The sequence below is a fragment of the Zonotrichia albicollis genome, chromosome 24 (assembly GCF_047830755.1).
Source record: "Zonotrichia albicollis isolate bZonAlb1 chromosome 24, bZonAlb1.hap1, whole genome shotgun sequence".
NCBI lineage: Eukaryota > Metazoa > Chordata > Aves > Passeriformes > Passerellidae > Zonotrichia > Zonotrichia albicollis.
The window spans coordinates 9,410,374-9,426,536 of NC_133842.1; positions in this window are offsets into that span (position 1 = coordinate 9,410,374).

Genomic DNA, 16,163 nt, shown 5'->3' on the forward strand with positions numbered 1-16,163 from the left:
AACTCCAAACACTGTGGATTGCACTGAAGACAGTCCAGGAAGGGAGACAAAATGAGGCTGGGCACACAGATTGAAAATGGGGGGAAAAATCAGGGTAGCATTGCAGTAAGCCAGGACCAAAATGGTATAAGAGAGGGGAGAACCTTCTAGGGGGTGTACATATAAGGAAAATACAGCGGTTGAACTGGGTGATGCCAGCACAACGTGCTGCATCACCAGGAGCCTGAAAATGCCTATGGACGAGACCATTGCATTCAGAGCAGTGTCTCTCTTTTACCTTGGTCACTTTGCCCAGAGGTATTACATCTTCCTTGATAGGCCCCTGCACCCCAAGAACTTCCCCCTTTTTGTTGCCTTTAAAGAAGGCTTCTGCCCTAGATTTTTGCAGGCATTTAGTAAAATAGGATAAAATAACCAACACAATGAATACAATAAACAGTGTCCACAAAACAGTCTTAACTAAACATGTAAACCAGCCTTTCATCCTGCTGTGTTTGAAAATTCCAGTGAACCAGTCGTTGTTGCCTTCCATCTGGATCTTGTTTCCTTGATCTTTCCGCAGCTGGATACCCTGATATACTGACTCTCTCTGTGACAACAGGTAGAAAAAATACCTGTCTTCAAATGCCTGACAGTCATGGCCATGGACAAGAAATTGTGGCTTGTCTGTGGAAGCACACAGCAAAAAGCATGCGGCTCAGTGAGAAGCATCCAGATTCCTGTTCAGCAGCAACCAATGGCAGCATCCTCTGCCTTTAGCTAATTTAGAATCTTGAGGCTTGGGTTGCCTAAAAGCAAACAGGTAAAGAGATTAGAAGATGAAACTTAAGTTGTGGTCCCACTAAATTTTCTCTTCTGTAAGCCAAGGGTGTGAACACAGCTTATTAGAAGAATCATATATCAATGCTTAAATATAAGGTTTACAAATGTTAAGACATATATCCTGGTTAGTGGTGTCTGTGCCATCTTGGTGTGTGTGGTCAACGCTGCATAAGAGATTTTCTTCTGTCCTTCTTTTTCTTCTTTCCCAGGCTGCTGCTGTCTCTCTTAGGCTTTCATTCTGTTCTTCTGATGGTGGATCTGGTGTTTCCCTCGCGGTTCCCAGAAACAGTTTTAATGTATTTTGCTGGGATCCATCTTAGGAGTGTTGCTGTAAAGACAAGGGCATCTTCTCTTTCCCAAGTAATTAATGGGTAGGTGCCCATAAATTTTTTAGATTCAGGGTCTTTGCTCAACACAGGTAGCTTTTCTTTTAATTGGGCTGCAGTTGAATTCGTAAAATGCCTGATGACTGGGGGAGCTGGCTCCATAAATGAGTTGTTCAAAAAGTTGAATACGTAAAAGGCCTTGGCCAGTTTCTCAATGGAAGATAATATCTGGATTACCCCTCTCAGTTGATCAAGGATCCTTTTGATGGCTCAGTTGGCCCTCTCGGCTATGGACTGTCCTGTGGCAGAGTGTGGTATGCCTGTGACATGTTTTTTACCGCAGGCGTCAGAAACTTGTTGGAATCAGTGTGAGGTATAAGCAAGTGCATTATCAGTTTTAATTTCCTGTGGAAGTGCTAAGCTGGAAAAATCTAACAATTAATGTTTTACAGCATCATTTTTTGATTTTTCACCAGCATGGGCAGAGGAAAAAATCACACTGTAAAAGGCGTCCATTGAGAGGTGGATGTATTTTAGTCTGGCGAAAGAGGGTTAGTGTGTGATGTCTGATTGCCAGATGTGGAGACTCTCTAGTCCTCTTGGATTGCCTCCAGCTCTGACAGAAGCGAGGCCATGTTCCTGACAATTTGGGCAGGTGGCTACAATGGATCTTGCTGGGTCTGGGGTAATTTTAAACATCCTGAGCAGTGCAGGAATGTTTTGGTGGTAGGATTGGTGGGTGATCTTTGCCTGTATAAAAACTATCCAAGACATATTGCAGTGGTTCAGATGTTTGAAGTAGCCAATTGAGGTGCTCCTGACTGAGAAATAAGTATATATTCACAAGGTCTGTTCCTGCAAGGGAGCACAGACGCTCTCTAGATTTCCTGATTAGTTGTGCAATAACTTTCTGTTGGGTTGTTATCATTTTAGTAGATTGGTGTAATCTGAAAACACATTCAATTATTATCAGGGGATCTGAGATAGTTGAGTCCCACTAAAACAATAATATATGGAATTTTGGACTTACACCAAGGATTTCCAGGGAGAAAGGAAAATTAGGGTGGCCTCTGTGTGCCTGTTTAGTTTGAATCACCCAGGGTACATTTTGTACAGCTGCTTCTGCCTCCGGTGTCAGTGATCACAGGAATCGAGCCCTTCACTGCCTTTAAGGAGCAGGAACAGTGGCATGAGATCTTCTGTGGTGATTCCCAGTAGTGAATGTACCCAACTGATGGTTTCACAGAGTTGGTGGAGTTCTTGCAGAGTCTTTGGGTCGTCCTTGATGTGCAGCGTTTGGGGTGTGATGGTTCTCTCTGTGCTTTTTAGGCCGAGGTACTTCCAGGCCACTGTCTTTTGGACTTTATCTGCTGCAATCTCAAAACCTTTCTGCTGTACCGTCGTGATGACATCTTGTACTGCAATGTCCAAAATTATTTGAGCTTCTGCACAAACTAATATATGGTCCATGTAATGAAAAATGATAGCATTAGGATGTCTTTTCCGGCTGGGCGAGAGAATTTGGGCTGCAAGGCATTGACAAGTAGTTAGGCTCTTCTCCATTCCTTGAGGCAATGCAGTCCATGGGTACCTCTGTGACGGTGCTTGTCCATTTTGGGTTGGAAAAGGCGAACAATGGGCTTTCATTGGGGTGCAAGGAGAAGTCAAAAGAGCAGTCATTTAGATGTATAACAACCATCTGCCAAACTCGATGTAACTTGGAGGCTGAGGGCAGGCTGGACTGCAGGGCATCCATGTCCTCGATGCCCTTGTTGATTTTCCTGAGGTCCTGCTGGAGCTGCCTCTTGTCTTTGCCAGGCTTTCATATGATAATGACAGACACATTCCAGGGGCTAGTAGATGGTACAATGTGGCCCACAGACAGCTGCTCCTGCACGTGGGACTGCAGGGCCTTTAACTTTCTGCCTGGGAGGGGCCACTGATCCACCCATATGGGGTCGTTGGTCTTCCAGGTTAACTGAAGGGTGGTGCACTGCTCTGTGGCCCCATCTAGAAATCTTGAGGTGTTGATATGATCTCTAGCCTTGTGCCCCTTTGGGACAAGAAGCCTTTCCTCAAATTGTTATTGGTGCCCAGGTGACGCATGATCTTACTGTATCACTGTGCCCTCAGGACCTTCCATGCAGATGTTACTGTGACTCCAGAGGCCGGTAGTGGCTCCCCTGGGAGCTAATAATTACCCCAGCAGTTGGAACCAGGGGCTATTCTTTTTGCCAATCAGAGAGGGAAATTATGGTGATGTCAGCTCCTGTATCTAATAGTCCTGAATTACATTGTTTCTCCCTTTACATAACAAAACACACTTTAGAATGGGTGTATTTCTGCCGGTAATCTGTGCCCACGTCACCATTGGATCAGGTGGTGTGGTGATCATGTGCAGTAGGAGGTAGGCTCTGGTTATAGCTGTTCCTTTTGGAATGAAAAGAGGGGGGGGATAAGCATAGAGCCGGGACAGTTATCTCCTGCAAAGATGTCAAGGTGACTATCTCAGGTAGTATTCTGAGTATCTCCATCCCTTCCCTGGTGTTGGTTAAAATCAAAATGTCTCTGGGCCATCCATCAGGCCTGTATTTGCCTGTGGGAGTATGGTGAACATAAATATCATGGATTGGAATAGAAAAGGCGCTTAGCAGCTGACTTTAGGTTCCAGGGCAGAGCTGTCTTTTGTCAAGTTTTCTGCAGTGATCAAACTGTCCTGATGGATCTGAGAAGGTCGCTGTGCTGGTTCTCCACGATGTTATGGAGAGTAAGGCGGAACAGCCTCGCATTTGATGTCATCGCCTGGGGCCTTTCCGTGTCTGTGTGGGGTTTCCTGCAGGTCACCGGTTTTGCTGGTGTTGGGAAGCGTGTGGATGAGGGGGGCAGTGAGGACAGTTGTTGTGACACCTAGAAGGTCCCTGCTAACAGTCTGTATTTTTACGATTCTGTTAAAAATGCCTCATCTCCCCATCTCCCCAGATTTAAAGCAAGGTCCTTTTTCATGTGTATGTCAGGGAATAGCTTGGGAGGCTACCAGCACCTCTACTACACCCTGACTGGTAGCCTTATGTAGGCTGGCATCACGGTGTATGGTTGCCCTAAGGGTGCATGCCTCGACCATTTGTGCAATGGTAGGCTTTGGGGTGAGGGGTAGAGAGGGTAATATGTCTTTTCAGGTGTTGTTAAGATTTGTTTCAGCAAGGGTAGAAGTAGTACCTTCCTGACTTTTGGATGTTCAACTTGCTTCTCTATTGCTTGTGTAAGGCGGTCACTGAATTTTATAAAGTATTCCCAGGTCCCTGCAGATTGTCTGTGAAATCTAGAATAGGTGTTGTTCCATTGGGTGTCTGCATGAGAGCTGTCTTTGCAGCACTTTTATCTCTTCTAACACAGGTCAGGAAGGTGTCTTGCGTGATTCTCAGGTTTAATGAAATCTTCCTCCCTGTCTAGATGGACTAGTGTTAGGTGTGCCCGCCTCTCTTCCCTAGCATTGTCTTTTAATACTTGTTGTATTAGGTTTTTCCCCATTCCTTCCCACAGAACAAATTCAGTGGAGAGAGTAGGATGTGCATAAAACGGCGCAGATTGTGAGCCCCATTACATGTGCAGCAAAGACACCATTCAAGAAATTATTAAAATACAGTGAGCCCCTCCCAAGGTCTTTTGCTGCTTTATAAAGGTCTTTTATCTCCCGTGTGTGACAGCTTCCCATCGGGGGTTAGCCCTGTTTTGCGGAGAAAAGAAGAAACCTCACAACTTGTAAAAGTTGTAAAGCCCGGTATGCTTTATTACGACGCGCGCCGGACGCAAGACTCCCCAAAAGGGCATGCGTGCCCCTGGAGACTCCGAGTCCCCTTTTTATCCCCCCTTCCAAATGCATATGCATACAGTTTCAAATTAAGTTCATACATATTCATTCCACGCGACATTTAGCACTAATTCTTCTTTATCGAAGGAATTCCTAGGTCGGGGGCAGATTGACCTCGCGGTTTTCTGTTTTTCTTTCTCTGTCTCCTTGCTGTCTCTGGAATGCGGCCTCTCCTTCAGCTTTAGCTCCACAGACCCTTCACCTCTCCTAGACACTTCACCTAGTTCAGGATGGATACTCTGTCTCATTCCCCCCTTTCCTAGGAAATAAGTAAATTCTTTTACTTAAGGAAAATTTCCACGACAATAAGTGTCTTTTAGCGCTTTACCATGTACATTCGACAAAGAGGTTAGTACAGCTATTCGTTGTAGCATCCTACAGTTCCAAATTAACAATATAACAGACAATCCTAAGCTTATCCCAATTAATATTAGTAAAACTACAATGGGGTGACACAACTTATTAAGGACTCCATTCGCAGTTGGTGACCATCCAAAGATCACATCTCACCAGTGATAATCCGTATTTTATTCTTTGTAGAACTCTGGTTATTTCCTTTGTATCATGTTGGACAGTAATTAAGGTTTTCTTTCTACTTTCTCGGATTTCTTTCAAGACTTCTAATAGGTCTTGGTGCTTAATTAATTGTTTTACCAATGTAAGGTTCGCCCCGATAGGGGTAGGTGGTAGTCTGTGATACATTGTGTAATTGGCTGTAATCAGCTGGTGGGATGTTACTGGTACCAAATACGAAAAACCACACCCAATAATCTTAGCAAAATTACAAATACAAATACAGAGATTAGAATGGTTTCCACTAGACAGAATAACATCATTGCTATCAATTTGTACAGCAGCACAAGCAGTTCTCAAACATACACCCTTTTCCAGTATATACGAGCACAGTTTTCTGGTCAGTGACTGGATGAATTTCAAAGTGACAAATACTCTGTTCAGTGTCCAAACACATCCTGGGCATTAGCAGTATTGCTTTCACAAATGAATCCCATTTGTTCTCTAGTAATGCAGGATTCTAAGTTTACTATCTGCCACTTTTCATTCATCTTTTCGTGCCCACACTCTATGTTCTGAAGGATAGAGTGTTGTTTCTTCATGGTTTAATCTTAGGGCAATGATGGGATGGATAACATAAACAGTGGCATTACATATGGTAAGCACAAAGGCAGTGGCCACATTAGAAATAGGATCATAGGTGAAATTCACCATAATCCACCAGGATTAAAACTTCCTTTCAAAATCAATTGCATTATCCCATTCAATTTTCTGAATTTCAGCTGGAAAATTACCTTCACCCCTTTCCTATATGATCAGAGCTGCTGTTGCTTGTATCCATAACTGTGCTTGTATACAACTGAAAGCTAAAGACACATTATCTTGAACTATACTAAGTGCTTCTACTATCAATTTGTGGTCTTGGTCCCCGGCCTCTTCATACTTCTTTACTTTGGCAGTACTTTTGAAATCTGTCACTGGCTAGTTCCTAATGCCAATAGAGATTACTATAAAGGCTGCTTCAATTTTGTTAGGCTACCCGCTGCAGCAGCCAGTTTATTCATCAGTATTTCTGAATCAATTCCATTTAAAACTCCTAATCTTGTCCCTAATATGCCAGTTACTGCTCACATACTTGATTCTCGTGGATTACTACAGTAGATATGTTTAATATAAACCTTCTTTATCTCAAAAGGTTTTCCTATGGATCCAGTATACTGATTAAATGCCTGGGACCAAGGCCATTCAGCATTGCTTTGGGTAGAGGTACTCTCTGGTTCTAAAACTTCAGTTATAATTCCATACAAAACAATTCTGTACACTAAAGTATGAGCTACTCCCGACCGCAATATACTCATTTTGCCCGAGTAAGTTTTAGTCTCAGTTCATTGTCTCCTGGTGTCACTCCTGAAGGGGCTTCTGGGCCTTCTTCACCCGAGAGTGATGGATCCAGCATTCTGCTCCTTGATTTTGATTGCAGTGAAGGTGGTGAGAGGTACTTGCAGTGGTCTCTCCCACTGTGGTTCCGAAGTCTTCTCTGTAAGAGACTTAACATATACATCAACCCCAGGCTATCCAACTCCCTGCTCCGAGTTCCAGCCACAAGTTTCTCAATTACTCTGAGCTGTTTGCTTAATGCCACCATGTAAGTGGACATTCTGGACATTCCCCTTGTATTCTATGGTCTTCTATAAGGCATTCCAAAAGGATTCAGCATTCCTTTAGCTCAAAAGGTTTAGTTTGAATTTGCAATAGTGCTAGTGGAAGAGCTTCTTGCCCCAGTCTTATGATTTGCTGCTTAATCAAATGATTCATTCTCTCCCCCTGGCCGCTTGATTGGGGGTGGTATGGGGTGTGAAGTCCTTAATCTATGCCCAGATGGCTACTAATCTGTTGCACTATTTTGGAAATGAAAGGTGATTCTTTATCTGAGGATATTGTGGCTGGAACTCTGAAGCGTGGTAATATCTCTTGTAAAAATGATCTGGTCACCTCTTGAGCTTTGACAGTTCTGGTGGGGAATGTTTCTGGCCACCCTGAAAATGTATCTATTAATACCAGTAAATACTGACACCCCCCTTTCCTTGGGAGTTCTGAAAAGTTGATTTGCCACTGCTATACAGGCCCATGGCCTCTCCCAGTCTGACCAAGTTTTGGCCCGGGGGTATTTTGAGGTTAGTCTGGAGGCAAGGATCACATTATCAGCTCACCTGAGTGATAGTGGCATATAGATTCCTGACAATGATACAACAGTCCTTTCAATCAGATGTGTGTTCTAGAAAGCCTGTGGGAATTACTACTTCAAAGTCAACACTTCATTCCAGTGCACTCTGTATCACTCGCAGCCTTGGTCATTTTGAGAAAGGAGCCACACTCTATAAAAGGCTTTAAGTAATTAGGCCCTAGTGTGTTTTCTAGTGCCCTTCCTTCACTAGTAACCACGAAAATGGGAAGGGATTACTAGCTCTCTTTCAATGGTAGCCCACCCCTTGCAGTTGTACATCTCTTTTGATTAGTATTATTGTATTATGGCTTACCTTCGAGGAAAATCTGTACCTCACCCTTTGCTGCTTTCTTTGCCTCTCCATCCGCCAGCTCATTTCTTTCCTCCAATTTTAAGCTCACTCTCTGGTGTGCCTTAATATGCTTTTTCAGGTAGCTGAACTGCTTCCAGCAGCCGGATTGTCTCTTCTTTCCCTGTGAGGTCTGCGGTCCCCTCTCCTTCCAGATGGCTCCATGTGCATGCACAACTCTGAATGCCTTTTGCTGTTTCTAAGGCATGGGTCCATGCATTTATCTCAGCATCCTGTGCAGAGGTACCTGTTGGTAAGGGTCCACACTCTATTACCTCTCTGCAGGTAGTCACTGTGAACTTTGCAATGTCGCTTTCTTGTCAGTGAACCAGGTCTCTGCATCATCCGGAGGAGTGTCCTTTAAGTCTGGGCGGCTGGAGTAGGTAGCTTCAGTGGTCTCTAGGTAATCATGGTGTACTGCTTCTCCTTGATTCCACTGAGAAAGGAAGCTGGGTTGACAATATTAGTCACCACTATCTCTCCATCATCTTGCTCTACCATGATGGCCTGGTATTTCAGAAACCTCTCTGGTGAAAAGCCAGTGGCCACCCTTTACTTCCAGTACTGCAGACACTGTGTGGGACACTAGCACAGTCATTTTTGTCCCAGGATAAACTTGTGTGCCTCTTGAATGTTCAGCACAACTGCTGCTACAGCTCTGAGGCAACCTGGCCATCCTTTGGCTGTTGCATCTAGTTGCTTAGAGAGGTAAGCAACTGCCCTCCGGTATGGACCCAAGTCTTGAGCCAATATTCCCAGAGCAATTCCTTGCATGGAAAAATAGAAAGAATGCTTTACTTACATCTGGAAGTTTCAAAGCTGGAGCCGACATGAGGGGACTCTCTAGCTGGCGAAAGGCCCGTGCGGTGTCTCTTGTCCACTGGAGATCTCAGTTCCCATTGGCAATAAGAGCATAGAGGGGTCTGGAGATTACCTTCTGTTTCACTACCTGTGCCTTTTTCTTTGAGACTCTGCGTCCTTGGAGTCCTAGGAAATTCAAAAGGCTTACCGTCCAGGCTTCTCTCGCTTCCCTCGTCTGAGTGGCTACTAGAAGATCATCTATGTACTGCAACAGCCTCCTTTCCTCTTGTGGAGCTTCCTGGGACTCTGGGTCTTTGCAAGCTGTTCTCCACTTGGAGTGGAGAATTTTGAAGCCTCCAGGCACATGGACTATGTGAGCTTGTGTTTGAATGCAAAAATGTTCTGGCTGGCTTCGTGGATAGGGAGGCAAAAGAAGGCATCTCTTAGGCCTAAAACAGTGAACCAGGTTAGCTCAGGTGTTAAACAAGGTTAGTAAGGTCTATGGATTTGCTACCACAGGGTACAAATTCTGTGTTATCTTATTGACAGCCCTTAATCCAGTACTACCAGTTATTGGACTGATTCCTTCCTTACCTTCCTTTTGAGGGTACTACTCAGTTCTCACTGGTTGTGTTCTTTCATTAAGCTTGATGGGGGAGCATCCCATGGGGGAGCATCTTTCACTCTCCCTGGTGCAGCAGAGGCCCATACCCTTGAAAACACTTATTTACTTATTCTAATATCTCCTTACTAATGTCTTTCTTAATTTCAGTGTCTGTTAATATTAAGCCTAACATCTTTATATTATTTGCCTCCAGAGTAACCTTTCTCATTTGAGAATGTTTAGCAAATTGAGCGAATTGTACAAAAGCTTTTAGGTACACATAGTACACATGTTACTTTAAAGGTTTGCAAAACTATGCTGTCGTGGGGTGACAGCCTTCAGCCTTTATCCCAATATCGTGTGTTGTGTCTGGCAGCTGTGCCTTCCCTCCCCCCCCCCCCCGGCCGTCTTGCTGTGGCCGGATGGGGAAGGGGGGGGGGGAGGGTGTGCCCAGGCACTTTTTGCTTTGGGCTTTTGCTGCTTGGCTTGGCTAGCCGCTTGCTTGCTTGCTTGCTTGCTTGCTTTCTGCTTTTTTTTTGTGCTGTTTTTTTTTTTTTCCTTTTTTCCCTTTTCTTTTGTTCTCTCTTTCTTACCCTCCCCTGAAGATACTGGACCGGCTCCGGATCTGGCCTGAGAGCTCCAGGACACCCGAAGCCTGCGACAGAAGCTCGGCGCCCTCACAACACAGTCTGGTCCCTTTTCTTTTCTTGTGTTGGGGAGTGTTCTTTTTGTTACTTGTAAATAAATAGGTTTTGTTTTCCACTTTGGTCCTCTGAGGAATTCCTTCCCGAACCCGGTGTTGGGGGAGGGGTGGTTGGAGGTTTGTTCTGTTTTGGGGGGGGGGGGGGGGCTCCCTTTTGGAGATTTCCCCCTAATTTGTCCTAAACCAGGACATATGCCTTTTCAGACTGGCCAGTTGTTCATTCCCCACACTACAACATAAACATTCTCCACAGGTACTAAAGCTTTATTTAAAACTGAACACATAACCCTTGTGCTGACAAAAATTCTTCCCTTTTGGGAAGGTTACCTTTACCCCTCCTCCCTTACCTTGGGAGGAAGCCTTTACAAATCATATGTACTCATTTTGCGAACTGTGATCGCTTCGCATTTCAGCGTGATAATCCTTGCCTGATTTCATACGTTGCTATCTTATGCTGCATGCTGAACAACATGTTTGATTTGCTTTCTCTTTGCCTTGTTTTCCTTTTCAAGGGCCAAGACGAGAGAGCTGTCTGATCTCACAGTCTCTTTGTCATTCTGGGTGATTTCTTAAAACAAAAGACATTTCAGCATACAAAAACTATCCCATTTATCTTCCTATTATAAAACAGTACTAACAGCAATGAAGCACTATAAATCGTTTTATTTTCTGAGCTGCTCTTACTGGCAACCTCCTCCCAGCGAGCCCCTCCCAAAAGGGGCTAATTTAGGAACCTGTTTGCTCTGGTCAGTTCTCATTATTTATTTCTCCTTGCCCTATCTCGCTTCCATTTGAACCTTTTTACAGACCTTCACAGTAGTTTCTCAGTTTTCCTCCTATACACACAGCTCCAGGTGGCAGGTATCAGATGTGATTCCCACACACAAGCTCTAAGACCTTAGGTTCTGAATCCGCTTGACCAGAAACCTTTAATTTACACTCGGGGCGTGTACCCTGACACTTATTGGAACAGCAAAACAGCAATACCAGTGTTTCTCATAAACACCGCACTGCAATAATACCTGCACATCCAGCTTTTGCCCACAGGCCATTCCCGTGTTCCCTGGGGAGACAGGGCAGCCAGAGCTGTCCCTGTGCCCAGGGCACAGCCACTGTCACCTCACACAGTGTGCCAGCCTCCTGATGTACCAAAGGCTCCCCGAAATTGCTCACAAAGGCAGGCTATTCTGTTTGTTACAGAGAACTTTAAATCCTTTCAGCGGATTGTTTCCAGTAAAGACTTACTGCAGTACCAACTGAAGTCTCATAAATCTCATAAGTCTCATTAACTAATTAATCTCATTCACCTCTTCTATATAAACTCTGTTTTACAAAATATCAGTCTTTCCAGTTCTCTTCTTGCACAATCTAATTAAGCACTGTGTCTACTTACACTTGTTTTGCTGCTTTGCAAAAAGGCTGTGCTAGTCACAGCTGAAACTCTGATATGCCTGCAGACACAGACACACGCACTCACTCCCCCCCTCCCCCTTATCTCAAATTCACTAGAGCCATGGCTTGAATTACTATGAGGGGGAGAATTCTTGGTTCCTTTAACTCGCTTTATCGAAGTTAAACATAAATCACCGTACTATAGTTCTCCTATGTAAAATGCTACTCTTGTTGCAACAAAATCTTAAAATCTCCACAAACACCACTATACAATCTGAGAATCAAATTACCACAATGCAGCGGAAGAAAATCACCACACAAAATCACCGGGAAAGGGCATATTTCTCAAAGTGCTCACTTTTCTCAACACAACACAGCACACCATAATTCGGCATTTACTCAAATCAATTTTTCCTGGACACAATCAAAATAACAGCACACAGTCTAGAGATCAAGTCCAAACATCCAAGGCAAAGGAACTCTCTGAGCTCATACTCACGGTTAAAATGTACCAAATCTACACAAATCACTACATTCAAACACGATAAATACCATCACTGACATTCCTCCACTCGCTTCTCCGCAGGGCACTTCTCTCCCTGCCCCCGCAGCCTGCTGCAGCCGGCGCCTCTGGCCTCACTCGGCTGCTTCAAACACGGGGAGTACTGACCCATCCCCGCACTGTAGGGCACTGTAGATTTACTCTCTTTTATACACCATACACATATCACCTGCACGATCACAAACACAGTGCACTGGCCACACACATTAACCATACAGCAACACAGTGTCCGGACATCACACACACACACAAACAAAACACACGGGCTCACCAGTTCTGCTCCATCAGAACTATGAATCCTCAATACACACATACACGGGTTCACCCGGCTTACCCCCAAAGCCGCTAGCGGTCTGCTCTATCAGAACGACGAACCCGGCCTCTAATACAGCTGCTCTATCAGCTGAACCCCGTCTCTAATACAGCTGCTCTATCAGCTGAACCCCATCTCTAATACAGCTGCTCTATCAGCTGAACCCATGAACCCAGACGTCTCTGGGTGGTTTACTCCCTTTCTCTCCTTCCTCCCCCCCCTGGGGCCCCATACATACCGTATTCTCCTCCGCAGGCCAGCGGGTCGTTGTCTGTCCTCGCAGGTGGCAAGTTGAGACAAGCGGAGCCCCACCAGGAAAAAATCCTGGGGCGCGCCATGGAGGTCCGTCAATCCCCCCTGCCCCCGCGGGGACAGAGAACTCCTGCCTGGCTCGCCAAAATGTTTTGCAGAGAAAAGAAGAAACCTCACAACTTGTAAAAGTTGTAAAGCCCAGTATGCTTTATTGCGACGCGCGCCGGGCGCAAGACTCCCCAAAAGGGCATGCGTGCCCCTGGAGACTCCGAGTCCCCTTTTTATCCACCCTTCCAAATGCATATGCATACAGTTTCAAATTAAGTTCATACATATTCATTCCACGCGACATTTAGCACTAATTCTTCTTTATCGAAGGAATTCCTAGGTCGGGGGCAGATTGACCTCGCGGTTTTCTGTTTTTCTTTCTCTGTCTCCTTGCTGTCTCTGGAATGCGGCCTCTCCTTCAGCTTTAGCTCCACAGACCCTTCACCTCTCCTAGACACTTCACCAAGTTCAGGATGGATACTCTGTCTCAAGCCCCACTCTGGTACTGCACCGGTGCTGCTTGTATTTTAGCTACCAATTCCCAGTCTCCCTCTTCAGCTGCCAGCTTCTGCATCCTCTGCCAAGAATCCTCAGGCTCATGCTGAAGGTCGGATGAACCTTCCCTCTCCTCTCCATAAGAGGGAACTTGGTCTTTGGCAGAGGAGCGAGGCCTTGGGGTGACTGGCCTGGCCAGGCCCGGTGTTGTGGGCCTTTGGTAGCCAAGATGGCGGCCTTCCAGTTTCTGCCCCTCACACTTCCGGCTCTGAGCGTGTGGGATCCACAAGGGACTGAGTTGGAGGGGGTAGGGCAGCGGGAGTAGGCAGGGAAGCGCTGGATCCCAATGCAGAATGTAGTACCTGACGCAGGGGTGGGTCCCAAACAGGGGGCAGGACCTGATGAGAGAGCTGGTGTTGGGAGGATGTTTGACGTTGAAGACCCCCTCCAGAGGAGGGACTCCATTTTGTGAGCTACCTGAGGGGTATCCAGGGAGGAGAGGTACTGGAGAATGGGTTAGGGTAGAATCCAGGCCTGTGTGATCAGTACAGACCTGGGCAGGGAGTAGAGAAGGAGAGGAGATGTCAGACAGCAGGTGGCTTGTCTGTGCTTTACAGCAGTTTCCGTCTCTCATCTGTATCTTGGTTTCAGTGGGTTCAGGAGTGCCAGGGGCAGAACAGAAAGTCAGGGTTGAATATTAGAACATTGAACCCTTGAGAAAACTCTATAAATCATATGAAAAAGTGGGAAAAATTTTGCAACTCTTCTCACTCCCTGAGTTTTCAAAAAATAGAGACGTTCCCTAACTCAGTCACAGAATGCTATAAGATGAACAGAATACACAAAAATGACTGGGAATTCTTTAAAGGGACAATGAACAAACAACTTCCAACTTCCCTTAGCAAAAGTCTTCCCCTCTAAAAGGAGAACATCCCTAACTAGAAATTATGTATCCCTCTCAGCTTTGGATAATTTGTTACCCAGAGCAGCCCCTGATGTAAAGGGAGGCCCACCCAGAGGACTAAAAAGTCACCCAAGGATCATGCCCTGCAGGCGGCTGTCTCCCCATTCATTGCTCTGGTGGCGCTGGATGCAGATGTTTCCAAATGTCCCCTGAGCTTCACCAGCTGAGCCAGCCCTCATCCCTCATACTCCTGGAGGGTGCCGACGCGGCATTCAGCAAGCCTTGATAAAACTGATGAAACATTGCATTTAGAGGGCTGCCTCACTTTACTATAATTTCTGATTTTTCTTGTGAGGTTTTTTAGTTCCAGTAATAGGCCCCGGGCCTCCAGAAACCTGCGTCCTCCTGAGATATCATTGCTAGTGAGGAGTTCAGCAGAGCTGAAAGCAGAGGCCTGTCCTTTGTGTTCCCGTTGGGATGGCAGTGGAAGTGCCCTGAGTGCACATTCAGAGGCACCTTCATGGCTTCTCATGCCACGACACCAAAACTAAAAGTGCAAGGTGACTTCCTAAAATGACATTTAGTCCTTTGAAATATCTACAGGAAGTGATCTCAAGCTGCTTTCTGAGCCTGCTCCTTGGGATCAGCTGTGAGGGGCTGAGGGCAGGCCTGAGCCCGGTGCTGTGTCCCACTGGGAGCAGCCGCACAGGCTCACGTGCAGAGCAGGCACTGTCAGAGGCCCTGGAGATCTCACCTGCCCTGCAGCCACCTTTGTCAAGGTGCTGTAAACATCAGCTGATGCTGACTTTCCCCTTGGATGCCTTGGTTTACTCACTATGGGGAATTGCTTTCCTGAAGCCCGTGGGATTTCCCCCTGGCAGCTGTGATGGGGATGCTCATGGAGTGTGGGGCTTTGGGGGCAGCTGCACGGGCAGTGGCTGAGCTCAGGGCCCTGTTGGGCCCATGGCCCCATCAGCAGCAGCAGCAGCAGCAGCCCTAGGGCCCAAAGCCCCGTGCCCCCTGCCCAGCACAGGCTGCCTGTCCCTGCAGCTGTCACCCGAGTGGGGCCCAGGGGCCAGTGGCCGCTGGCAGCAGCAGGAATGCGGGCAGGGTGAGGATGGCCTGGCTTAGCTTTTGTCTCTGGAACAAAGCGGGCTCAGGGCAGTGCAGAGCAGGCTGGGAAGCAGAGCCCAGGGCCTTTGGAGGCTACAAGGCTTAAAGATCAGCCCCTGCAGCAGCCCAGATGCTGGTGGCCCAGTTGCCAAGGCTGTGGTGGCCTTGAGAATGTGCAGGTGGGTTTTGCAAGGCTGTGGCCTGCTGGCGGCTGTGGGCCCAGAAATCCCTGTGGCTGCAGCAGGAAGGGTGGCTGAAGGTTTGCTGCCTGCTTTGGTGGCATGGCTGCAGGGGCCAGTGCTGTGAGAGCCCCCTGGGTGAGAGCTGGTGAGAGAGAGCTGAGCTCTTGGGGACAGCGCTGTTCCCCAGGCCAGGAAGAGCAGCAGTGCCCAGTGCCAGGAGCGGTGTCAGTGGGAGCCCCTGTGCACAGGGAACCCCAGCCCCAGGGTGGCCGTGCCAGCACCCCCTGGGACCTCCAGCCCTGGGAACATGGAAAAAGTGGAACCCACAAGTGTGCAAAGGCTGCCTGTGCCCAAAGGAATGGCAGAGAGGAGTCAGGTTTAAAAAGAAACATTATTTGCCGAAGATCGGCAAATCTAGGATTTGCACAACATGTTTGGTTATAACAATCTTTATAACAACAACAATGTAAAGAACATATTTATATGGGATCTGATGGGCTAACAATCTTCAAAACGTATTTACAAAAAACTTGCAACGTAGAAAACATATTTACAAGGAACTTCTAAACTTCGAACGTATTTACAAAGGTGTGGCATCTGTGCCATCATGTGCATGAGTCCTGGAAGAAAGGAAGCAGCAGGGCTGGACTCAGCTGGCAGCACTGGGCCCAGCAGGGCTGGGAGCTGGGCCC